Below are 27,223 nucleotides of genomic sequence, written 5' to 3'. Positions count from 1 at the left end.
ATGCTTATGCATTATTCCATCTTGTGTGTATTGTTGATATGTTTAAAAGTCAACCTATTTAATAATGAAACCAAAAGAAAATCTGCACTGTTTGGCTGATGGGCCAGATATGATCTTTAAATGTGTGTGCCTGCCCAGTGGTAGGCAATGGCAAGTAAAAGGCAGGCTGTGCACCTGAAGGTAAGCATCCAACAGGTACCTAGTGAGCCACACAAAACCATTACCTTTTTGTTTGGGGTACAAAAAGCAACACATTCTATTTATCCCAGCATACTGACCAACTTCACTTGTTCCTATTGAAACAGGCCTCAAGCTGAGGAGAGATGGTTTCCTAAGGTGAAAGGAATTTGTCACTATTTATATCCTGCTGTCCGAGACAAATGGGTGGACGTGCCAAGGTATGGTGCCACCCTGTCGTTTGATGGTTAGATTGCAAAAAGGGAGGAACTTGTATTGTGCCAAATTTTGGTGGGCTTATTAGGTTTAGCGTTAGCCACGACCTTTTGATTTATAAAAAAATATAAGCATAATATACTTTTTTAAAGGGGTTATCAGCCAGCTATCTTCATCCACTGTTCTGTTGCTGTGTCATTCATATTTTTCCTCTGACCACTACAGCATACAGCCTGGGCCAGGGGGTCAGCCCACTTTAGCCAGTGGGTAACTTCATATTGAATGACCTCTTTTTGCTCTTTCACAGATTGCACATACAGATACAAGGTACTTCTCTTCTTAGACAGTGTTTTTGTTTCTAATTTATTGCTATGGTGTTGTCATTGTGTTTAGAATCTGATATGATAGCAGGATGCTTTCTAGCAGCTCTTCCATGTGGAGCACAGGGCACATGTCAGCTTTATCAGTTCCTATCTGATGCTAATGGCACTGTGAATTGCTTTTGAAGTGGGCTCTATGTTTCTTTTCTTTTCTTACTGCTTATATTTCTCAGCATAGCATTTGAAACAGTTTTCATGAAGTTGTTATTGTTTTGGTATGTGTGAAATGAAGTTAATTTCTAACTGCACTCCTGTATGTTATTCTGTTAAGAATTTTAATTGAGGGCTGCAGTTATATTTGTAAACCAACTTAGTCCATATGGGCTGGCTTTCTAGTTTTTTCCAGCTCTCTTGCATGTTATATTTCTAAACCAATGTAATGTGTATATCCTGCTTGCATGGCTTTCCAGTGCGCTTTCAGTGCTCTTCAATGTCCTTCTTATATAGACGTTTAACTATTATATTTCTAATTGTAACTCTGCCACTTATTCCAGTTTCTTGTGCTATCTGTCCATCTACACCTGCAACCCTATTAATCTGTTTTTCTATCCGTACACCTTTGCAACTCTATCTATCTTTAAAATTCCATCGGTGCCGGCCTCTCTGTCTGTCTGCGCAAGCCTCTCTGTCTGTCTCTTTGTGCAAGCATGTCTGTCTGTGGAAGCTTTTCTGTCTGTGCAAGCCTGTCTGCGCAAGCCTCTCTGTCTGTCTCTTTGTGCAAGCATGTCTGTCTGTGGAAGCTTTTCTGTCTGTGCAAGCCTGTCTGCGCAAGCCTCTCTGTCTGTCTCTTTGTGCAAGCATGTCTGTCTGTGGAAGCTTTTCTGTCTGTGCAAGCCTGTCTGCGCAAGCCTCTCTGTCTGTCTCTTTGTGCAAGCATGTCTGTCTGTGGAAGCTTTTCTGTCTGTGCAAGCCTGTCTGCGCAAGCCTCTCTGTCTGTCTCTTTGTGCAAGCATGTCTGTCTGTGGAAGCTTTTCTGTCTGTGCAAGCCTGTCTGCGCAAGCCTCTCTGTCTGTCTCTTTGTGCAAGCATGTCTGTCTGTGGAAGCTTTTCTGTCTGTGCAAGCCTGTCTGCGCAAGCCTCTCTGTCTGTCTCTTTGTGCAAGCATGTCAGTCTGTGGAAGCTTTTCTGTCTGTAAGTCTGTCTGTGCAAGCCTGTCTGTCTGTGCAAGCCACTATATCTGTCTGTCTCTCTGTACAAGCCTCTCTGTCTGCTAAGTTCCTCTTTCTGTCTGTCTGTGCTCTCTCTATCTGTCTGTGCAAATCTCTTTATCTCTCTGCACAAGCCTCTCTGTCTGTGCAAGCCTCTCTGTCTGTGCAAGCCTCTCTATCTGTCTGTGCATGCTTCTTCCATCTGTATTTGCAAGCCTCTGTCTGTCTGTCTCACTGTCTAAGTCTCTGTGTCTGTCTATCTGTGAAAGCCTCTTTTTGTGTGCACATCTGTCTGTCTGTGGAAACCTCTTTGTCTCTCCGTTAGTGCAAGCTAGTGTCCGTCTGTCTATGCAAGCCTCTATTTGTAAGAAAGTTTTACAAAGATATTACAGAAAAGCATCAGCAAAAGAAAGAGGCTAGCAGCCAACGGCAAACCAATTGTTTTTTTTTAGGTCTGGTGTTAGCTAAGACCTTTGGATTTTTCTACAGCTATATCTATGATATAATTATTTATAGGGGGTTTCCGACCAGACTTCATCCATTAGTCTGTGTCATTCACAATTGTTTTCCAGCCCCTGCAGCAGTCACCATTGGGCAGTGGGTCAGCTCACTTCAGTCGCTGGCTGATTTTAACTTGAGTTGCATCATGCTGCCCATTCACAAAGAAGCACACACAAATGTGATGTTGGAATGCTTGAATTTATCTCAGCTATTGTTAATTACTCAGTGCCAGGATCCCAAATCAGTTGTAACTTGTGAAAATGGAGCCAAAACTGGATATCTTCACCAGAGAAATGTATTAGGAACTGATTATCTCATGTGGAACTGATAACAGAGTCAGGGAATCGGACCTCAGTTTTCCAAATCTAGGTCAGCCTTCCAGACAATTCATGTGTACTGTAAGGGTGTTTGTTAGAGCTACACATTTTATTTAAAAATAAAAAAGCTTCAGGCTTCACCTAGGAAATGATTTCTCCTGCTAGAAACATGCTGTAATAAAATGCAAGTTTTCGGGGAATTTAAATTGCCCAATTTATTTCCCTCCATCTCCCAATTCGGTGTTGGTCTGTATGCATTGCATATTTCATTCGTCCAATGCGGGACCCAGGAGAGGTTAACTGCTACTAGTGGCTGCTATAGACACATTGTGCAGCAGACTTAGCATCTTGAATAGTTTTACTGCCACGGGTTTGTTGACAGCAGGCAGATATACTGAGAACATCTACGTTTTTAAAGTGCACGCCTTGACAATGTGATTCTTAGCCATGCAAATGAAAGGTAATATAGGATTAGAATTACTGTAAACTGAAGAAACACTTCAAACACTGAAGGCTGACCACAAATACAAAAAGAATAAAGAATGGAAAGAAACTATTCCCTCTAATCTGTGTTGGTCGAAAAGCAGCTTTTAGCTTATACTGAGCACCTCTGAGCACAATTGTTTTTTTACCTCAGGTAATCTACCCTGTGGCATGCTCCACTTTGTTTGTGTTATTTTGTAAGTGTGACATTAGTAAAGAACTTTTTATTTTACTAACCTTATATATATAAAATACCTATAGGGCCTTCAGCCAGCCTTCTTCATCAATTGGTCTGTTCTTATGTCGTTCACACTTATCTGCCTTACACTGCAGCATACGCCATCAGGCAGTCGGTCAGCCCACTCCAGCCACTGGCTAAATTTACTTTGAGTGACATCATTCTGCCCTATCTAAAAGGAGCATGTCAGTATATAAATTAGGTCTCTTAAATACCAAGGACTAGAATGGCAATGTATAGTGAATAATAACTTCCTAGGCAATCACATAGAGATGAATATCACAATCAATGTATTTATAAAAAACAGAAAACAAGAATTATCTAATAAAACACAGTATACCACTTAATGATTGTAAATAAGCTTTTTTTCTTTATTATAAAAAGAAGCTAGTATTTTGCAAAAAAGACGTTTAAACCATTTATAGTTACAAGTTAAAAAAAGGAACACATTTTTTCAATACAACAAATGAATAAATGTGATTTTCTTTGGTTATTTCCTAAGTTGTTGAAATCATACACTATATAATTTGGGTATAATAACCAAAAAAGGGGGGTAAAATACATGTACAATAAAACAATATAAATCAACAATTCATTAAAATATAATGCGGCAATGGATGGTCTTCGACGCGCGTTTCGGCGCACTGGCGCCTTCGTCAGGAAAGCCACACAATTTTCCTTATAATTAGTGTAATTATGTGCCGATCATCCTTGGCGTATACGATTTTATAGAAGGAACCGATGAGGCAGCGAGAAAGACCAATAATGTCTAACTACAGTGTCATTGAATATGACATGGATTCATATTTATCTTTTCTTGAATTGATAAAAGAGGAAAGTTTATTCTTTTCTTCAAATCAGGTCTAATGATGACCATCGTAGGGAAAAGACGCGCCTCAACGTACTCTTCTGTTCTTAAAACGACTTCCTAGAATGGCAATGTATGCTTTTTGAGACCAAAAACAGTTTTCTGCTTTAAGCCATGTTTTTAGATTGACTAGTGCCTGGCAGCTTCCATAACAATAAAGTTTTGCAAAAACCATTAAAAAAAACGCACACACAGATTGACAAATCTAGAATGGTGGCAGCCATGTCAGACAAATTGGCTTTACCACTGCTTGTTCTTTTGTAGTGGTAACCTGGCCTGAGGGCACTAGAGTGCTTTACATGAGCCCCAGAAGAACTTATCTCTTTTTAAATGTACAGGAAGATAAGATGGCACACGGATTTGAACCTGGTTCCCCAATTTCAAAGTCAGCAGCTCCAGCCACGAGACCACTTCTCCTCCCGTGACTCCACAGGAATTCAGAGGAATCCTGAAATTCCACATACTGAACATGAAAATGCCACTTCAATAATCCCAACTCCACATCATGGAACACCTCAAGAAATGTCATTATGTTTATAGTAACCAATTCACTAACTATAATTAAGGTGTGACTACGTGCTCTAACTTTACTCCTCAGTCGAGTTTGACCATGTGGGCACTCCTGTACTCACACCACCATATTTCGCTTTACACTTTTTATAAAACTAACCTCCCGGTACATGTTGTGCTGTGCTATCTGATGCTGTGTCCGAGAGCCAGGATGAGCTCCACTTATCCTCCTGACCCGGCCTCTTTTGAGCAACACTCAGGGCAGGTTGTGGTTTATGGTGAATTAAGTAAAAGCAGGACAGGCCAACAATTACATTGTACAATGCAGTCATAAAGCTGATAGAGGAAGCTACCAAGCGAATGCCTGATACTTGCGACCTACTTTTAAAGCATGGAAAGAAAATGAAATTCTGCAAATTCCACTTAATAAACAGATCTTAAAATGCTCTTTTTGCAATTCCGTTGTATCGGGATTCTTAATCCCTGTTAAGTGTCCATCATATACTTCTATTTTTGTACTGCTTTAGATTCCATGTACAACTTCTGGCACCTGCATTACCAACTTATGAACAATTAGAGAAATGATACAGCTGTGCAAACATCAGGCGGGTTAAATGAAGCAAGTGTGTGGTTTTTCATAAATACAGTCTTGTGTTACATGCAGCACTGGAAGGTAGGTTCTCCATCAAGCAAGCAGTCACACATGGGGACTGATGTTCAAAAGCTATGCATATATATGTTACCAATAGCTTTTTGTCTTGAACAGGGAATAAGCCTTTTTTTAATTAATGAAAACGTCCAGGATACTTAAAAATAGAAGCACGGTCTGCTGTAGTAAAGCACATGTTGAGGATATAAGTCACCATTAATCATACTTTGATATCCAAAGCCTTTCTTATTTAAAAGTCAAGGGGCTGTGCCAACAAAAACTTTTCCAACCATTTTCAAAGTCATCGCCCACAACGCGCCTTAATCAGAAGAAATAGTGGTCTTGGCACTTAACATCGACAGTGCCGGCTATACTGGTGAAAAATGCATTTTGAACCCATTTAGCAAAGCATCTGTCTCCACCTCTGGAGGAAGGTGGAGGAATAGAGAGAGGCATTTTCGGTTCCTACCACAGTTAGACTTTCATATACTATGGGGGCATATTTACGAGCCCCTTTGCGTCGCTCTTGCATCACGTAAAATGGTGCCAGAGAGACTCAAACTACAATTTTTTATTTATGAAGCCACTCGAAGCCACCTTGAACAGCCCTCAGTAGCCTCATAAATCTCAAGTAATGCAATGCAGCAGAAATTGTTGTGTTGCATTACTCCGTGCCAGTGAGACGCTTCAGTGGGAGTTCTCGTGCAACACCCATGGATTTTGACGCATTCCCAGATTTACCAGAAGTGGTAGACCTGCGAATGCACCAAAAACCTACACCTCCTACACCTGCATTCTGTGGCACACATAGGAAGAGGAAAAAGCCTCAGGGGATTGTCTTTGTGCAGGAAGATGCCCCTTCTTGCACAACAACAATCCTCCTTACAACGCAGGCGCCCTTGCACCATTGTGCAGTGGTGCATGGGTTGGCGCTAGGCAGCCAAGAGAGCGCCAGCACAGGGGAAAGACTGGAATGTGCTATATTGAATTAAATACAGTGCAATGCTGTCCTTTCCTAGTCAGGCAGTGCAGCGCAGCAAGGCTACTTGCTGCACTGCACTGTGTGACTTGGCCATAAATATGGCCCTAGGTTTGTTGTAGTCTTGGTCTCTCTTGTAAAAAAAGGAGTAAATTCTCTGGTCTTCCTGGCAGGCCCCATAGGGGCATCTGACAGCTGATAACGTAGGCCCTGAGCATTTCACAGCAGCCACGGCCCGTGGAGGAAGTTCCGTGGGGCGGTAAGGCGGGGCGGGGGAGGGGCAGGGTGGGGGGTTCTAAAAACCGGAATATGGATAATTGCAGGTAAGTAAACAATTACATAAATAAAACGAATTTCGTAGCGTGCGCTGCATCGCAAAATGTGATGCAGCGCGCGCTATGAAATTCGTTTTATTTATTTAATTGTTTACTTACCTGTAATTATCCATATTCCGGTTTTTAGATCCCCCCACCCCGCCCCCGCCCTGCCTTACCGCCCCACGGAACTCCCTCCACGGGCCGCGGCTGTTTCACAGTTGTTGTCATTGTATGCTGGGTGCACAGTGAACATATGATAAAGGGTTCTGTATTTATTGGGTACAAAATGTGTGGCTCATTCTATTTTACACCCATCAGATTGGGTAACATCATGTTAGCAGTCCCTGGTATTTGCCGCTGCAAGGTTGGCAGGCAGCTAATGTCCCCAATTTTGTGTAAAGTTCGTCCTAATGAAAATCATCTCGGCAAAAACGTTTAGAATGCTCAAATTGGGCCAGGGTTATAATTACATTTTCACTACAAACAAACGTTTGCTCCTGAAAAAAGATTGGCACCAGCCTCGGAACCTGGGGCCAGATGTACTAATGCATTTTCTTGCCTCAAAGTCTGTGATTTGGTAAATCGGACGGTTTGCAACACAAAAGTGCGGTTTCCTAAGTTACTAAATCCATTAAGAGATTTGGTAACCTGTTACCTAATCTCTAAATTGGTTTAGAAAATCTTAAGGATGAGGCACGTTTAGGATATTCCTTCCAAATAGTGATTCCTTATGGTAAGTATTAATATTTTGAAACTAAAATACAATCACAAAACTTTACTTTTTTGCCAACACATCAAAGGAGGTGGCAATACATTTGCAAATGAGAAGGGGTCCACCTGGGACCCCTTTCCCTTTGTGAATGTTTCCTAATACACATTTTTAAAAGTAGGCAGTGGTCCAGCAGACCACTGCCTGCTCTTGAAAAGAATCCTAAAAATCTTTGTACAAACATTTCTCTTTTTTTGCAAATGCATCCTGATTTCCTTTAAAGAAAACAGGCTGCATTTTAAAAACTTTTTTATTTAAAAGCAACCCCCAACATGGTGATCTCCCTACCCAAGCAGGCCACCATCCCCAGCAAATCATAGTGGGTCATTAATATTTATGAGATAGGTTGAATTGCCACCCACTGCGATTTGGTGAACCTACTTATTAGTACATTGTTCAGTTCACAAAATACCATTGGGTTTGGGCAAATTGCAACCACTTCTACCAAATTCATTATACGTACATCTGGCCCATAGTCCTTTATGGGATGTTTTCTGTTAACCCTAGGTGAGCCAAGCCTCACCAGTTTGAACCAGAGAGATGTATCCTAATCTACTAATCCATCTGACCAGCATTCTTGCTGCATAATAAAGTTTGAATCATAATATTAGTAATAATAATAATTATTATTATTGTTGTTAATATTGTTATTATTATTGTTATTAATAATATAAAACTCAGACCGCACCACAGAGGTAGAGAAGGGCTTCAGATAAAACAACATGAGGCATAAAAACAGGGAACAACACAGAGAGGTTCAAACTACATACGTATGGATAAACCAAAACTAGGAGGAGTCAATAACATGTACCTGCTCCAATAGTATACAGGGATGTTTGGCGAGCGGTGCCATGTACACGTTGAAGAGTTTCGGACTGAGGGATGACCCTTGGGGTACTCCGTAGATGATCGTGGTGTCTTTAGATCGGAAAGGAGGGAGGTGGACACTCTGGGTTCTGCCGGTGAGGAAGGAGGTGGTCCAGCCCAAGGCTTTGTAGCGGATCTTTGCGTTGTAGAGGCGTGTGCGTAGGGTGTGGTGGCAGACAGTGTCGAAGGTGGCCGAGAGGTTAAGGAGGATGAGGGCCGCAGTTTCTCTGTTGCCCAGCAGGGTCCTGATGTCGTCAGTGGTGGCGATGAGGGCTGTTTCGGTGCTGTGATTGCTGGGGAATCCGGATTGGGACGGGTCCAGGATGTTGTTCTCTTCGAGGGAGGAGGTCAGTTGTCTATTGACAATTTTCTCAATGACTTTCGCCGGGTATCGGAGTAGGGAGATGGGCCTGAAGTTCTTGAGGTCCTTTAGGTCCGCCTTGGGTTTCTTGAGTAAGGCGTTGGTCTCAGAGTGCTTCCAGCTCTCCAGGAATGTGGCGGTCTCGAAGGAGTTGTTGATGTTCTTGCGGAGATGGGGTGAGATGGTGGAGCTTGCTTTGTTGAAGATGTGGTGCGGACAGGGGTCTGATGGTGAGCCGGAGTGGATGGTGGTCATGGTCTTGATGGTGTCGTCGTTGTTGACGTGGGTCCAGGAGAGAAGGGGGACGGCGTTGCTGGGGGGCGGTGAGTCTGGGTTGTCGGTGGCTGTCGGGGGGGCCTGGTTGTTGAAGCTGTCCTGGTTGTCTGCGATCTTGTGGTGGAAGAAGGTGGCTAGGGAGTAGCAGAGGTCTTGCGATAGCAGGATGTAGTTGGAGTTGGAGCTGGGGTTGGAGAGTTCCTTCACAATGTTGAAGAGCTCTTTGCTGTTGTGCGCATTGTTGTCGATGCGTTCCTTGAAGGAGGTGCTTTTGGCGGTTCTGATGAGTTGATGGTGTCTGCGGATGGCGCTCTTGTGGGCTGCATTGCTGTCTGGTGTCTGTTCGTGGTGCCACTTATTCTCGAGCCTTCGGCAGGCCGGCTTGGATGCCTGGAGGTCGGCGGTGAACCAGATGGCTTTTCTGTCGGAGCTCCTGTTTGAGGGTTTCTTGATTGGGGCGAGAGTGTTGGTGCAGTCATCGATCCATTGCCTGAGGTTGCGGGCGGCGGTGTCGCAGTTGGTGGTGTTAGTTGGTGGGTTTCGGGTGAGGGTGGTAATTAGCTGGTCTTCGGTGATTTTGCTCCAGCTGCAGCGGGGGGTCTGGTGTGTGTGGTGGTGTGTGGTGGGTTTCTCGAAGGCGAAGTAGATGCCACCGTGGTCGGTCCAGTGGAGTTTGGTGGTGTGGCTGAAGGTGACGTGGTGACTGGCAGAGAAGATGGGGTCGAGCGTGTGTCCGGAGGAGTGGGTGGGAGTCGTGTTGAGCTGTTTGAGTCCAAGGTTGGCAAGGTTGACGAGCAGGGTGGTGGAGTAGCTGTCGTTGGAGTTCTCGAGGTGGAAGTTCAGGACTCCGAAGAGGATGTAGTCCGTGGATGCAAGGATGTGAGTGCTGACGAAGTCGGCGATGGCGTCGCTGAACTGTGGCCGGGATCCGGGGGGTCTGTAGATGAGGGTTCCTCTGAGGGTGGAGTTGGGGTCGATGTGGATCTGGAAGTGCATGTGTTCGGCGACGCTGAGGGTGTCATCGGTGCTGGTCGAGATTCTGAGGGTGTTTCTGTGGACAATGGCGATTCCTCCTCCTGCTCCATTGGTGCGGTCCCGGCGGGTGATCTTGTAGCCATCCGGGATGGCGACGGCGATGTCTGGTGCCGAGGAGGGGTTCATCCAGGTCTCTGTCAGGAATGCAACGTCCGGGGAGCAGGAGTCGAGTAGGTCCCAGAGTTAGATGGCATGCTTACAGGCGGAGCGGGTGTTGAGTAGTATGCATCTGAGGCGGTTGCGTCCTTCCCCGGTGGACGAGGTGGCGGCTTGGAGGCTGGTGTAGTTGCAGCTCCAGCAGGAGAAGGTTCCTTGGGTGCGCTTCGGGGTGGCCTGGAAGCAGGTGTATGCTCGGCCGGTGTTGAGTGTGTGGAGGGTGCTGGCGTCATAGTGGCATCGGGTGTCGTGGTGTTTGCGGGGGCCAGGAGCTTGGCACTGGGCATGGTCCAGGCGCGGACGGGCACAGACGGGCTTGCCTTTGACACGCTGGCGGTGCGGCCGCACAGCAGCCGCTATAATAAGGGTAGGTGGGATGGAGGAGCAACTGGGAGGCGGGGAGGGTAAGCGAATGGGCGAGCGAGGGGGGCGGGCAGCAGGGAACGCAGCGGCAGGGTTACGGCACGAAAAAATGGGCATACCACAGGGTAACAAGAACAACCACAATTATACAAGAGAGTGCAGGATATAATAAAAATAGTGGAGCACAATACAATACAGCAACAGGAAATATAGTGGAGCACAATACAATACCACAATGTGAGCGAGCAGAGCGAGCAGGCAGATACTTACGAGGGCCTTGAACTCGCAGTAGCAGTGGGGTCAGGGACACGGGCACGAGCAGGTGGAGCTGTGCGGCGTGGGGAGCGACCTGACTGGAGCATGGTTGGTGGTTTTACAATTACGGAGAGTGCCTCAATCATCCAGATTTTAAGTTCTGCACCTATTTTGTCATGAAGATGAACTGGCGCCTTTAATAGTATGGTATAAATGGAACATACAGGTTTTTTGTATAAATAATGGCCGGAGTTTATTCCTAATACCATCACTTATAACTATCTTTCCCTATGTCTGCTTTGTGCTGAATGTGGGTTTTGTAACTTGTACACAAACTTCAAATTGAATAAGGAGTGTCAGTATAATGATGGGTATGCTTGACGCGTAATCCGATTTCTCTTTCAGAGCGGGGCCCCCTTCCCTGAGCTGTTGCCAAGTTGAGGTGTGGACGCTTGTCCAAGAATTTTGGGTGAGTGCTAATATATATTAGATGTTTACGTATAATTGAGTGAAGAAGATGCGAAGGTAACACTCTTCCCCTCTAAGTTGTGCACACATTAATCTGTGAGTGATGGCGTGCTTAAGGTTTCTCTACTTTGTTCTCTTTGTTTTGTCTCACTCTCACAGGAATACAACACAAACAGTAAAATTCAACAAACAAGAAGTGAAGGGATTACTGGTTTTATATCGTCTACACACTTTTTGTTTTTCATATTGGCAGCAGCAATACATTTCTTGGTCCTGATGAAAGCCTAGATACTTAATGTAGATCGACCTGGCTGAAACATGTAGACCGGCTTTAGAAATTAAGCAGTTTAAATCCATACTGCTTATTTCAACTGTCTTTTTAATCATGTCAGTGGGTACAAGTTATTAAAAATGTTTTTTACCCCTACTAGGCAGTTTTAACCTCACTATCCTACTTGTTATATTTTATTTTGCGCTGCGTCCTCACCACAACATTACTGATTTATGGGATTTAGTATCCTTGGTAGCGTAGTAACATCGAAAAACATTCCTGAGCTCCTTCCTTTCTAGAGAAGAAGTTGTAGCCTTTAGTGGGACTAGGCTTTCCCACTAAGAGGAGATACCCATATGATGAAGCATGCCACCTATAGTGGGTAAGGGTATTAGTCCTAAAAGGGATTTCTCCCTAGTGTAGAATTGTGTGGGTCATTAGTCTGTTATCTCATAGGTATTTGTGTGCGCTAATATTGACCCAAGGATTAGGTTTGTGTTGAGATTGTATTGTATTGGGGAAATCTTTCCTTGCAGGTCTTTAAACAGTCTCCCTTGGACCCGCCCTCCCCATTTTTTGTGCTATGTCATACAAATCCAACCAAGTAAACCCAATTAATCACATTAGATGAAGTATACATCAATGTAGTCAAGCGTACTCTGTGTCAAATTATGGACAAACATCTAAGCTTTATTTCAACAACAAGTGTTTTCAATATTTACAATATTATTATTTACAATTAAGAAGGTACTGTGTGCCATAATGCCCAAAACACAAATCCAATTTGACGGCCTGGGATTTCTTTTCCTCCACTCGGTTTTCAAGTACAAAAGAGAACCTTGGCTCTTTGACTTTTGCCATTTTTTGGCTCTTGTATTAAACAATCTTGTATATAAAGGGCTTACCATTTTGGCAGTGTGTCACATAGTCCTGAAGTACTATGACTTTTGAGACCGAAATGTCGGTGGCTAGTTCACATTGCCTTAGAACCCTTTCACAGGGTCTTTTTCATTATAGCTAGGAGATTTTTTGAACACTTTTTTCCTTGTCAAGTGGAAATACACTGATGTATGCCACTTCTGTATAATTGGGCTTGGGACACAATCATTTTGTGTTGCATTCGTCAGTGAGTGCGATTTATCTGACCCAGTTTTCATGCAAAGTAAACACAAGGAATGCACCCAAAATGTTTGCAAATGTTGTCCATAACTTGGACTAAATATTTGTCTTTTACCACTGAAGAAGTGATGAGTCTTTTTAGTACCTATGTAAGAAAGACAAAACCTTAGCAGATGAGAACTGTACCGGGTCTTTTGGAGGATTTCCATCTCCAAACATCGATTCAGCATGGTCCCCTGAAACCACCCTCAGACTTTATAGATCACTTATTGAATAAGTCAATAAGCTCTATTTTCTCCAAACAAAAGAGTACAACAACCTGGAAAAATAAGGACTAACCACGGGGAGACTGCGCCACCAGCCATCAACCATTTAAAGACCTGCTCTTCCAAATGAAACTATTTTACAATAAATGAAATGAAAACAGGAGTTACTTGCATAATCCATATCTGATATGTAAAGATTAGAAACCGTAAAAACCACAGCAGGCAAATGTGGCTGTCACTCTGTCTGGCAGCAAAAGCTAAAGATAATCTCGATCTGAATAATGTAGAAAAGACACTGGCTAAATACTTAAATGTGAAAAAATAGTCCAGAACTGGAGGAAACACACGCAAGTCATCAATTACGCCTCCTTTGTTTTTCTTACCAAATTCTTTTGGCTTTTTTATCTGAATGTATTGAATTTTTTTAAAAGGCATTATTGATAAAGAGACAAGTATGTGAAACAAGTATAATGCTGCTGTAGAATGTTGTGTCAGCACTGCATTTAGTGGATGGTGTGGATGGAGGGTGCAGTTATAGGAAAGTTATACCAACATTTTGGAAATGTTGTGCATGCTTTGTTGAGCATGTGAGAAAATCACTGATACACATAACATGTAAAAAAAACATTAGAATAAAGGAATTGTATTAAACATTGGCAAACATATGCCTAATTTGATTTAGCTTTTCTCATGTAAAGGCAAGTTTGAAAAACAGCAAATCATACATTGATTGCGCATTTTAAATTCTGGAAATCTCCTAAATATATTGATCCTGCTTTCAATACTTTCTGACTTGCCAAATGCATAGCTTGGAAAAAATACCGTCTTTCACACGGCTGAATTAAAAAAAACAATATATCCTAAAGCAAATTTATCTGCAAACATACTGATAAACTACACACAAAAATGTACACTTGAAAGTGAGCAAATGATTGTGGCAGGAAAGGTGTCACATTCCCTTTGTGTCAGACTCCCCACGCTCCCTTCACTCCCTTTAATCAAGTTATGACTTGGTACGGATTTCATGGAGGGGAAGCTGCAAAGCATTTGAGCATTGTGAATCCAGGTACACTAACACCTGTATGGAGCTTTAATGTTGGTGTACATTATTTTATTCATACTCCTAACAAAATTAAATCTAATTTATTTTTCCTGATTGGCTGCTGAGGGCATGTGAACAGAAGTGGGCTCAGTGGACGACGCTTGCAGAGCGCTTCTCCTGCATGCAATTCCCATTAACAAATCCTGACCGACATATAAGCCGATATGTATTTGTGCAGGCAGATTTGTGAGGAGTCGTTTGCTTCTCACGGAAGCACGGGTGCAGATTTAAGTATTGCATTTATGGTTTCTGTGACACAACACAATCTGAATTGTCTGTGGAAGCTTAAATTATATTCAATATTTATGGCCTGGTGTTGGAAGGAGGGGATGAAATGGTTGTTAGATACTCAAGTAAGGCGCAGGTGAGTATGATGTTATTAGAGCACTGAGGTAAGACTGTCCTAAAATAAACATGGGGCAACCGAAAGAAAAGCATTGGAGTAGAAGGTCTATGCCAGCCATTATTAGCCCAGAGCCACTTCAAAGTCTTCAATGGAGCTCCTAACATTCCAATGTTCTAAGTCGCATTATAGCCTGCTGTCGAGGGCTAACGGACTTGTTAAAGGCCCAAATTCTTACAACGGGGAAGAGGGACTTTAATAATCGGCACGGCCTGAGCCACAACGGGTATGATAGTAACCTCCAAGGCTAAAATGTTCTAAATCATACAAGGAGAAACAAAAAGGCCAGCTTTGGAATGGCATGTCTTTTTGGCCAGGATCTGCTTCAGTCTTCAGTGGTGATCCTCAACATTCCAATGTTCTAATACACATTATTACCCATCACAACCGCACTCATTTAATTGACTTTGGAATGGTGATAGGCCTAGGCAGTATAGTGAAGAAGCAAACCTTTGAATCTTAACATGGCGCTTAAACCCTGGCGTGGGAGTTCAGCTCACTAAGGTACATTATCTGCACCTTTGGCACTGTGAGCCTACAGCACACATGTCCCCAATGGTCATGCAAATACACTTTTAAATAGATTTTATAATGTTTATTGCAAAGAGAGTAGTGGGGGCATTAAGAGCAATGCCCATTATAACTAGAAAGAGGCGGCTAAAGGCTGATTCTTGGCATTAAGGGCAGTACAAAAGGCGTGCCAGGGTCTAAACCCTCTCCCTTCCCTTTTCCCTTTTGTACCCACCATCTGTAGTTTGTGTCACCTAAAGTTACTGTAACTGTCTGTTCTCCTAGGTGCTGTAATTCACACAATGCATTTCCTCTGCTTTCTCCATGAGCAGATTGTTTTTTTCCCCTCCATCTGGGATTTCATTTACACTTCAAAGGCTCACTTTGAACAAAAAATAACATTTGCTGACGATTTTAAGAGTTCAGATTGAAATGTCCTGCCAAATATAAATCCCGCTCAGTGTTACTTAGGGCAGAAATTGCAGGTTGTGCTCAGAAAGAATCTCCCTGGCCCAAAAATATCTCACAAGTTGGATGGAGCGACAGTGCAGTGACACAGCACCTTCCCCTGTCTTTCTTTTTCTGGACGTTTAATCATACCCTTCTTCCACTGCCATTGTTTACGATTTTAGCTGCACGCTCAGTCTTACAAATGCTCTTTTTCTGGGTGGTTTGAGATAATTAGGCATTAATTATAAACAAGGCTCCCAGTTTTCCGATTTTACTGATTTTTACAGATAAATACAGACAGAAAACAAAGTGCTTCCTGTCTGTTTTTATTTTTAAAAGCAGAAAAATACTAAAAATTGTGATTTTTGTGAAAGACTCTTCATGCTTCATGAATTACAGGCAAAATCGGAGCAGATAGCTGGGGAGTTACAAAACAGGATCAGATTTCCTTAAGTACAGGTATAAGTTAACATATATTTGTAGTATAACCCTACTATGCACCTATGGATGTAGTTTTATGTTATATGTACTTGTTTAATTTGTTAAAACACAACAGGCTTCCATGTATGAGTGCACGTCTAAGAGTTAAATAAATGTGGAAAAAGATACACTTTTTTAACTCCATTTACTCTTAAAACACAAAAGAAATATTAGATGATTTTCCATTCGCCATCAAATACTTTATTCGATTTTAAGAAATAGATTCATACAAATTAATATAGAAAGAAAATCACACCATCACAGTTATACATGAAATACACCTAATAAACATGTGACATAAAAATATGAATATATTGAATAGAAAAGATCATGATTAAAACAGTCAAGAAAATACATCTATGGCCAACACCCAGATCACCCACCCTTGCGTCCTGAGCTATAAACCCCCATAAGAAACCTTGACGCTTATAAACACATTTTCTGTGTAGCTAAAAGTCGTTGCAAGCATAAAAGGGCAGGTCTAACCTGATAAAAATCAGTAGTTAAAAATTGAGGTTTTAAAAACTTGTGTCAGAGGGTTTTATAAAAAGGGCAAATGAGTACAATGTGCAAGTATCGCATATTGAAAGCTTATCAAAGGAACATAAAGGCCGTTCAGAGTACTTATACCAGGCTTTTCCCAGGTATTTGTTTCAACAGAGCAGCTGCTGAAACAAGCCCAGCCTGAAGCAATTCAATAAACAACGCTGATGATCTGGCGTTTCAAGGAGGAGATACGGCTCTATCCCAGGTACTGTTTTCACCAAGACAAATTTCCTATATGATGGTTTGGCCCAGTCTGAGGCTTCCCCCTCGGCTGCCACTCTGAGAAGAAAGGTCTGCCTTAATCAGACAATATCTTTTTGACAAGGCTCGGTGGGTTGGGAAATAACTCTGGCCTCCCAAGGGCTCTAAGGTTTTCCCCGATATAAACTGTCAAGGAATATTGTGCATGTTGTCCAACTTCATACAATCTGAGATAACTAGCCTATTGAGACATAATTCTTCCTTCCGCCAGACAGCACTCCAGAACAAAAGGGGTTGCAACCCAAAAAAATCATTGATATAGTTCATCCCTAGCTCTTCTTGTAAGATCTCAGTAGGAGTACTCTGCCCCACCCTTAGGAAGGCCCTAAAATATGTATTCTCTGCCACCATTATTGAGTCTGGAGTTGTGTAACCCCAAAACAGCCAAAAGTGGAGATTGGGACATACTTGGCTTTGTAAATCTCGAGCATAGTTTTCAATGGCTTTTGGCCCAAACGGGAAGAGATATCATTTACTCCAGCATATACCTTCTTAAAACTTCAAATGTTTTTTTTATAATAAGTTGCTGGTTAAGTCCAGAATCTGTCAAAATTCTTAAATAAGCACAATTAATAACCTTATTTAAAATCTGGCCCTGCACAGAAAAAGTGGCCCTTTTCGTGTTTTTCGGCCCCTGGACCCTCACATGCAATTTTTTTAAGTTGATAAGTGAATCCAGGGTGCCCATGAAATCGACGAAAAGGTCTAAAAGCCGGTGCAAATGAAAAACAGCATCGTCTGCATATAAAAGAGCCAGGAGCAATCTGCCCCCAGCCCTTGAGACATCTAAGCCCTGTACAGAAAGTTCTAGGTGATTAACGTATAAAAAAAAGAAAGGGGGCCAAAATACAGCCCTGCTGGATTCCTGTTCGAAGTGCAAAGTGCTTCGTGCATTTAACATTGCCACTGTAACAGACTGAAGCCATCAACCCACGTTGTAGGTCCCTGAGAAAGTCTAACAGACTCTGTTCCACCCCCCATGGACCCCAACTCTGCCTAGAGCTTGTCCCCTGTTAACCTTATCAAAGACAGAACTGAGGTCCATGAAGGCAAGGTGAAGGGAACCCTTTTGGCTCTAATGTATTTGTTGATTACAAGATGGTGGAGGAGATTCTGCTTCTCAGTGCCCCTCCCCAGTCGTGGCGGGTGCAGGTACGAGTGGGGGGTAGGGCAGGGGCAGCGCAGAGCATGGAAAGTCGACAGATGACGGAATATTCAACACTGCGGCATGCGCAAGGTAAGTGGTTTTATTTATTTATTTTCTCTATTCCGTCCACTTTCGACTCACCCACCCCGCCCGCTGCACCAGCCACTGCTGCCCCTCCCCGAGCAAGACCCATATTGGATGTCGGACAAGATGTTGTGTTCCTCTGCCCAATGTGTTAATCCCTTCAGTATGACCTTGCCTATTATCTTGAGCTCAACATCAATTAATGTGATGGGCCTGTAACAGGAAGGTTCATTCCTATACCCCTTCTTGAACACGGGTACAATGATAGAATGGCACCAGGTAGGGAACTACTAATAGCAGCATTAATGTGTAGGGTAAGAAGAGGAGCCCAGAAATCCCCATTAGCCCATTATTGTGTCCTTGCCATTTCGTACTGGCAAGGACACAATGGTATCCCTAATCTCCTCCCACTGTAGCGTCGGTTTGGCACCCTGAGCCAGGGACAAAGTAGGAGAGACTAATTCGTCCCCTTGATATAAAGCTGAAAAATGGTCCTCTCAAGCCTGGGCAGGTACAAGAGCAGATGGTCCACCACCGGACCCCCGTAAAAAAGAGATGATTAACCACCTTCTAGAACAAGGTGCTATCTTTTTTGAGTGCAGTCAAAAAGAAGGTCCTCCCACAGCTCATTCTTTAGCTAAGCTTCCTATGTTTTACTGCAGCTCTATAAATAGCCCTACACTCATCTGCCTCCCACGTGTCACAAGGTTTCTTTTTTTACGTGACTTAGTACAGTTATTATTGAACCATCAGCATGAAACCTGGGACCCGGACCTAGCGGGCCTTATAAGGGCAGTATTAATGTAGGTACATATTTCATCGTACGCCAATTAAATCGTGTGGTGAGGGGCCTCTGCATTCGGATACATTTGTATCTCCAAGAAGCAAGATGTAACTAACTAAATGATAGAATTCTCAGGGATAATTTTGTCTCACTTAAATCACCTGATCAATTGTTTTAACTTGAGCTTCAAAACAGGAGAGAAATTCTGCCTGCCCATGTCCCAATGAAAGCAGGCAGAAAAGGGGTTATGGTCTATGGAAATGTTCCATTCCACCAAAAATGAGATAAGGGAGGAAAGTAAACCAACAGAGACATAAATTTAGTAAATTAAGGAACCAGTGGTGTAAAGAAACTTGCAGGGGCCCCCATGCTCCGGACTCAGACAGGAGCTCTCAGGCCCGCCGGTGCACAGTGCCAGAGGGGGCCCCATGGAGCTCAGGCCCGCCGCACCGCGGGTTGCGGGGCTATTTTTATGCCACTGAAAGGAACCTCCTCCAAGACTGTTGAAAGTAGGGGAGTTATTACCTAAGAACAGGCTCTCAATATGCCATATTATATTTGCCAGACAGCTCATTCATGAAATCATCCTGTGGATTATGCTTGAGGTGAATTTGGTCCTGAAACCCACCCTTATCCTTTTCACATTCCTCATAAAGAAAGCAACCTCTACAGGGGTGAAGATTAAAATCACCAAGGATCAGTGAATCTGTATATTTGCTAAGGCGAGTGGTACAAAAGGAATGTAAGAAAGTCTAAGTGAAATCAGTTTGACCTCAGACTCCTTCCCAGGAACCGCATTACAGATATTAGTACACAAAATCCTTGTATTATTCTTAAATGAGAGGAGAACTCTTTGTATATGGGGAGAAATACCCACAATCTCTTCCATTTTATAGGACAGGTCAAGTTTGACAAAGTTCACTAAGCTCCCACTTGCTCTCCCAGTGGACAAGGGTGAGGCATTGATTGCAAAGGAGGCATATTCATCTAAATGAATACCCCCCTTGTATCCCATGTCTCCTAGAGACAAATATGATCAAAAGGGGCAAATGTCTTTGATCAGTCAGGTTCATTAGATTTCTCCCGCAAACCTGCTATGTTCCAGCACATGACCTGGAGGGCCCTAGATGGGGTGTACCCAGAAGTAGGAACTCGAATATCGAGGTTGCTCCCTAGGCAATCCTGATCGTTCAGTCCACTTAGGGGTTCGTAAAGATTGGGCACAGCAATATTCAGCCCTGGGTTTCGAGCATGGACAATAACAGGGGGCTTAGAAACGTCTGCAGAAGGGACCCCCTGGCTAGATACCTCTGTGATCATGGGTTTATATAAATAGCCCAGGGGCAGGACTATGATACTGGGTTTACTCCAAAGTTCAATATCATATATCAAGCACTATGGGTGTTGCAAAAATTAACTACAATGCAGTTGTCCCCAAAGGATTTGAGGTCACTGCCTATCCAGCCCGCCCTACGTACCGTGATCATTTCAACAAACAGCATCTGTCTAACTGCAGGAGGAGCCCTCCCAGCAAGCCAGTGAACAGCCTTGCTCTTGAGTTGCTGTTAATCTTCTTGGGCAGGATGCAATACAGACGGGACATTAGCAAGAACCAAGACATAGTGGTGCCGGAAGAGGGGAGATGCATAGTTACAGTGGAAGAAGACCAAATCTGTCGAGCCCCCACCGGAACTTTTTGCAATAGCATAGGATCTCTTTGCTCTGGATTTGGTTCACTTGAGGCTGTCCAAGATCCTGCCCCAGAACTGCTCTAACAATTCTCTCATTGTAATGGCCTTGAGCTGTGGCAGTAATACCTGGGGGATTACGAATAATGTTTCCTGCAACTAATAAAGCACTCACTGTGTCCACTCCTGAAGCAAGTCCTGTGATAGCAGGGAAGTGCTGACTCGTACATTGGGGTGTCTCGGGGGGTGCACTCACCTAGGTGATGTTAGGGTGTTCAAATTAGGAGTCGTTCTACTCATGATAATTCCAATCTGTTACCTGGGGGACTCAACAGAGTTTACCAAAGAGCCCACCCTATCTCCCAACCCATCAAATCTATGAATGAGACTTTCAAGAGCCAATAATATTTTTGGTTCCAGGACACTAGGGACATTCGGGGTTGCACACTCGTTTGTGGCAACCACTTGCCTCTTTTTTACTTTCACTTAAGCTAGATTTGGGAGAAAGCGTAGGCACCCCTCTTTGACTTCTTACCTTTGGATCTACAACAGCTCTCTCCCTCTTTGCTCCCTTAGAAACCACCAGAGCTTGTATGTCTGGTGGAGCAACCATTTTTCAAAGTGCCATGTGGCGCACACACATGCCGTTTGGGCATGTGTGTGCGCCACATGTGCACCCATGTCATTTTGGGGGTGCATCAGGATGGCAGCCTTTTGGCCGAATAGCACCCTTGAAATTGCATGCACAATTTGCGATTACCTTTTTGGTAATCGCAAATTGCGACTGGTTTCCCATTCAGGCCTATGGGCCTCTAGGCATCGCAATTTGCGATTCGCTAATAGGGAATGTGTAGGAATCGCAATTTATTTAGCGATTCCTACATGCACCTGGAATTGAGATTCCTTAATAGCGATTCCTTAAAAATAGCTATCCAGCAATTCCTTACGTTGATGTATGTGCCCCTAAATCTCTTCCGCGAGGGCCCCCACTGAGTTATTTAAAAATGATAGGATTGAGATGCCAGTCCTAGGGCATTTATCAATGGCGTTTTTGACTTTGGCTTTCCTTTTCCCTGTTATGCAAATAGAGATGGGGCTGCCAACTACTGTTCAAACGCCAGGGCAGATTAAACAAAACTAGCCTGATCGATCGGGTATAAGGCCTAGGGAAACCCAAAAGGAACACTCAAAACTATAAAATCACAGTACCTTGCTCAGATAAGAAAATCTTTAGACAGGAGACCAATTGATGAGAGACTAGAGCCAAGAGAGGTGGCTCAGCCCAGCCTCTTCCGGGCTTTGACGGGCCTGACCTTTGCCTGGGCTTTGCATGGGCATGGCCTACATGCGTCTCACACAGCTGGAGCCCACAACGTACCTTATGGTGCTAGATGGAGGTATGTGGGCTCCTCCCACTGTCTTCGCATTGGGGCTTCCTGACGCAGGTCACCCTGGGAAAGTGAGTCCCTCAGCAACTAGCAATCAGCAGCAGCATCCCCAGCAGCAGGAGCCCACAATGTGCTTTATGGCGCTAGATGGGGGGTATGAGGGCTCCTCCCCCTGGCCTAGCATTGGCACCTCCTGGCACAGGTTTTCCTGGGACAATGAGTCCCTCAGAAGCAGGCAATAGGTGGCAGCATTCATCAGGCTAATGATCTTTTCAATTGTCCACATTTTGAGATTGTTATGGACGTTTGGTATTCTGTTGATTTCCACAAATTTTTCTTAGTGTATTCAATGTAGTGATGGGTGTTTTTAGAGCATGAACGACAGCCTGTGCAAAAATAAATAATATATGAAATCCCATATGCACAGACCTGTTTCAGGGGGGAGACTCGTGATTTTTGATGCCAAGAACAGATTTCTTTTAGCTGTTTCCCGCCTAAAATTTCAATGTTAGTCAATGGAGACAATACATTTTGCTTTTCGAAATGTTTCCATGTATGAAACAACATATAAAATATTTGCTGGTAAGTATAAAGGAACCAGTTTGTGTACAAATAAAGCATAAACTATTTTCCAACCAAAGCATGCATATTTAACAACACAAGAATTTCATCTACTTCACCTTCTCTTGAAGATTATTCCCTGGGACCACACTGAGCTTGAAACCAAGACCTCGAAACTGAGCAGTTGGGATTTTTTGGGCATAAATGTTCTGTTCTTTGGTAATCCTGCAGAAGTGGGTAGAATAAACATTGTAAAGATGTCAGAAACATTTTCACATCTTGCTTGTGTAAGTGTTAATATCGGTGAATGCGATGTCAATGTATGCCATGATATATGCACACGTAACATCGTCAAAAACAGTAGATGCAATGTCAATGTACGCCATAATCTATGCACACATAGAAATGACATTAACAGTAAAAACTATGTTGATGTACGCTGTGACAAATGTACGCAAAATATCGAGAATGTAAGTAAATATGATATCATTGACCGCCATGTTATATGTGCATGTAGTAACGAAGTTGTGTCATTGCTGTCGAATTCACCATAGATGAATTCCCCATCAACCCAGTCAGATATATGTGGTCAGACCCAGACCAAAGGTCACAGGTGCGGGTACACTTAGCCCAAAGACAAAAGCACAAACATGAAATCCCTGATCAATCTCACAGATAGTCAGCTACACCACAAACAGGTCAGAGCGAATTGTCCCCAATAAAACATGTTTGGCCAAAGGCACGCGTTCCCAAAATACCACAGAGTCAGATGCCACATGTAGTTTGGAACACTCAGTCAATCAGAACACAGCATGCACACCACATGCAGTGATCATGCGCTCCCCATGCCGAACATCTGGGCACATGCAGAATGCCCCATGCTAGCTCTCCACGAGGTCAAGAGCCTCCTGTGTCCCCCATATCAGATGGTTGTATTTATGGTTCATGACTGGGCCCGAACTCCATGTTTTACAAGAATGTGTAACCATTTCATTGTACCTCAAGGACTGGCTATGTTACCGGCCAAAACTTCTGTACATTGAGGCTGTCTTTAGACACAACTCTGTTGATTCACTCCCGGGTGCTGCGGTTAATTAGGCCAACTTGTTCCTGTTTTGCCAAATGCCTCTTATCTTTTAATTTTTTCAAGGTAAATTCATATCTGATCAACATAAGGACTACTAAATCATACAAAGTTACATTTAAATTCTTCAAACTCTTATACTGTCATCTACCCAACATGATCTGGTTCTTCGAACCATGGATTACCATAACTTCCGAATGTCATACTATATGCTAAGGGGCTTATTTACAAGCCCCTTGTGCCACCGGTCCGTCACTTTTAACATGGGAAAAAGTGACGTACCTGCTGCACATGGGGCTTGTAAATAAGCCCCAAATGTTCAAAATTGGCAATGAAAAGTCAAGATAAAATGGATTTCCATCTCAGGAGCGTACAACTGTTCAGTGTCTTTTAAAAACAAGCATTGGTTAAGCCAATAGAACTGACTAGTTTGAGGTTCATGTGTTCTTTGTTGTATTGACTATTGACCTTATTTAGATTTCGGCAGATGGGTTACTCCATCACAATGGTAACGGATATCCTGTCCGCTGAAATATAAATCCCATACGCTAATATGGGATTTATTTTTTTGTGGACAGGATAACCATCACCATTGTGACCGAGTAACCCGTCCGACGAAATCTATATCAGACCCTCAGTTATTGTGTGTTGTGTTTGGATACACAACATAGAAAACAGATTTTCAGTCACCTGTATGCAATCCAACAATGCCTAGATGCATGCCTGTGCACATGCAAACACATACATGCATATACAGTCACATAGAGAAGCAGTTTCATAGCCTCACATGGACACAGACACACACAAACACTCACACACTCTGTTTCTCTCTCTCTCTCAAGGATTGTAGTTCACAATACAGTGGATTAAAATATGCAAGCAAAAAAGTCTAAAGAAAAGTTTCAAAGGTGTGATATTTTGAATTGCGTGCACAACTGTAATTATATGTCCTATTGGAAAGTTGAGTAAATGTGATTTCCAGAGAAAGGTTTTATTATAGCCATGTTTCTTTGTTGCTTCGGGTGGGCCATTTTGAGTATGATGGCCATGGATTTAGTTTGTGGTACTTACATAATGCAGCATTTGCTCTGATGCCTCAATGAAAGCTGCATGAGAATATTAAATAAAACACTCTATTTTGTTAATCTGTGGAATGCAATAAATGTAGGGAAGATTTTTTTTTAGATTCTTGAGTGATGGCACATTTTAATACAGTGTCCAAATGAGTGTTTTCAAAAGAAAAAACAAGACGTAGCTTGGTCAGTAAGATTGGGAGGTGTGAGCTTCAGAGTTTTCAACAACCTTGCTGGCATATAATGTTAAAATACATTATACGACTAGTAGGGTGCAGGAGAGAGACTTAAGGGGCAGTGGAAAGAGAGAAGAATGCGAATTGGTAGGGGTACTAAGTGAGGGAAAACACAATGGGCTCGATCCACTAAACTGAGACAAAGTCTAACTTCACTACGCGTAAATTCCCTTTGTGAATACTGATAGTCGGAAAGTTAGACTTTCGTATCAGTTTACCTTTGTGAATCAGGCCCAATATGTTGCAAGCTAACTTAATTTTATGAAGACGATTAAAACTAAGTGAGGGAGAGTGTGTGGGTTTATGTACAATTTCCGGTCAAATCCGCCAGTCACCTCACCATACCCAACTGAATGCATTTATACCAAACTATTTACCAAAAAATAAATGTATTGGGTTATGGTGTAACCACCCCGAAGCTATGCCCCTAAGAAATAAACTAGACAGTGTGTCTAATGGAGCACTGTCTTAAGTCTCAAAGAGAAGCTAACACACAACCTAGCATTAGTAAAAAACAATTAATGACATGGTAAATATAAGCTCAGCAGGACAGAAGGAATTAGTCAGACAGAATCCCAAATTTGCATAGAGCAGAATTTAGCTGAACACCTAAAGCTCTCAAAATAGAAAATAAAGAAAAGATAATGAAAAAGTTGGTAATAGAAAGAAGACTTGTAAATATGCCCCAAATGTTAAGAGAAAAAAACTACAATCCATAAACACTCAAACAATGTCATCTTGGGAGATCACAAGAGAATTCAGTCAGGAGGATACAGTTGATCTGTAGCTCTCAAATAGAAAATAAGATGTAGCTAAAAAAAGAGTAGATTATAAATTGTGAGCAGTAGTAAATGTAACCAAAACAAAAGGCATTTTATTGGGGTAGATTGAAGTAAAAGTGGAATGAGAAACTTTAAAATAAAAAATAATGTTCACAACCTTCTATACATTGAAAGCCCCCCACAACTATCTTAACAAAAGAACTATCTACAACAGAGCTAACTTATCGCAGCACTCAAAACATATTTTATGTTGATTTTTTGTGGTCAGGCGTGGCTTAAAAAAGGATAGCTAAGGACTACATTTAATAAGCAGAAGGATGCTTTAACCGTGTTTCAGAATCCTCCATCCTTTTCTAGCTAGGAATAAATATTTATCATGTTGATCCTTCTTATAACTATATACTTCAGTCCTCAGGTTTAGAGGACTTCAGGATTGAAAAGATATAAAAAATTGTGAACTGGCACACACTCTGATCAGAAACATTCCACAACTACCCATGATAAAGAGAGCTGTCAGGTAACTTTAAAACAAAATGGTCACGGGCTAGCATTCGTGAGAGGAGTGGTCCAACAAAGAATCATGTAACGAAAAAATTGCAATGGACTAGTAATTTTGTTAAACTAATTACAGACAGCACTAAATGTGAGAAATCAATTGGCCTAAAAAAATCTAACCACCTGGCCCAAGTCTATGACATCTTGGGATGTAGCAGGTCTTAGTAGATGTTTAGAAAAGGGTAGTGTGTTTTTAGATAATTCAGACCTCTTGTGTCTATGGAGAACTTGGAATGTGGGTAAAATTGGCTTTCATGGCCTTAAATTATTTGTGGGTAGAGCAACAAAAGAAAATAGGAGCAAATCAATGATTCAACATACATACCGGCTGCTCATATAGACAAGTGCAGATTGAGAATTTGCAACATGTAGTCTTGTTCAAATTGAGATCAAAAGGAGTCATGTGAATAATTTTAATAAATACCTATATATATATATATCAGGAAATGACAAAATCAACCCCATCCGTACTTTCATTGATAAATTTCCAAAAGTCACAATATTTTCTAGAGGTGATTTTAATGCAATCTCATAAAAGACTAAAGCAAAGAAAAACACATTCAAATCTGTAACAATAAAAGGGGAATCCATCAGTTATATGCAAAGTAAAACAGTCCAACAAGAGAAGAAAGTGGCTTTACAAACAATGAATGTCTTTTGAACTCAAAAACGTGAAGGGTTGATTTAAAACTGTTCTACTTTACCTACTGAACTACTATAACTCATGCCCTATTTTAACTATAACTCACACCCTCGCCTTGGACTGCTAATTATCTCACATATTACACCATCCAGCCATGCTCTATGACATCATTGACAACATCATTACAACATATGAAATGGTATCATTGATGACAACACAGTGCTTGGATGGGGTGCAAGTTATAATTACTTTAGAGCTTGAGTAATAGTTACTTGAGATAACTATTACTGGCGAATTCCAGTGGTTTTGTTTGTTTAAAATGTTTTTCACCTTATTAAAACGTCTCTTTAACCTTTGTTTTTTGTTAAATATATATATATATCATAGAAATTCACTGAAAAGCCTAATGTTAACATGGAGTTTTACATAAGGAAGGTAGTAATATTTTAACTTATAT

General features: G+C 42.3%; 1 protein-coding gene across 1 annotated transcript in view; it reads right to left on the bottom strand.

The window, feature by feature from the left end:
* Positions 1 to 27,223, bottom strand: part of ERG (ETS transcription factor ERG) — a 684,573-nt gene that overhangs the window by 467,608 nt on the left and 189,742 nt on the right. Inside the window, exon 2 of the mRNA XM_085621258.1 lies at positions 22,513 to 22,618. The gene's annotated coding sequence lies outside the window, so the exon portion shown is untranslated. The remainder of the gene's footprint in view (positions 1 to 22,512; positions 22,619 to 27,223) is intronic.

The sequence above is a fragment of the Triturus cristatus genome, chromosome 8, assembly GCF_964204655.1.
Source record: "Triturus cristatus chromosome 8, aTriCri1.1, whole genome shotgun sequence".
NCBI classification, from domain to species: domain Eukaryota; kingdom Metazoa; phylum Chordata; class Amphibia; order Caudata; family Salamandridae; genus Triturus; species Triturus cristatus.
This window is presented reverse-complemented; position numbering and strand designations above follow the sequence as displayed.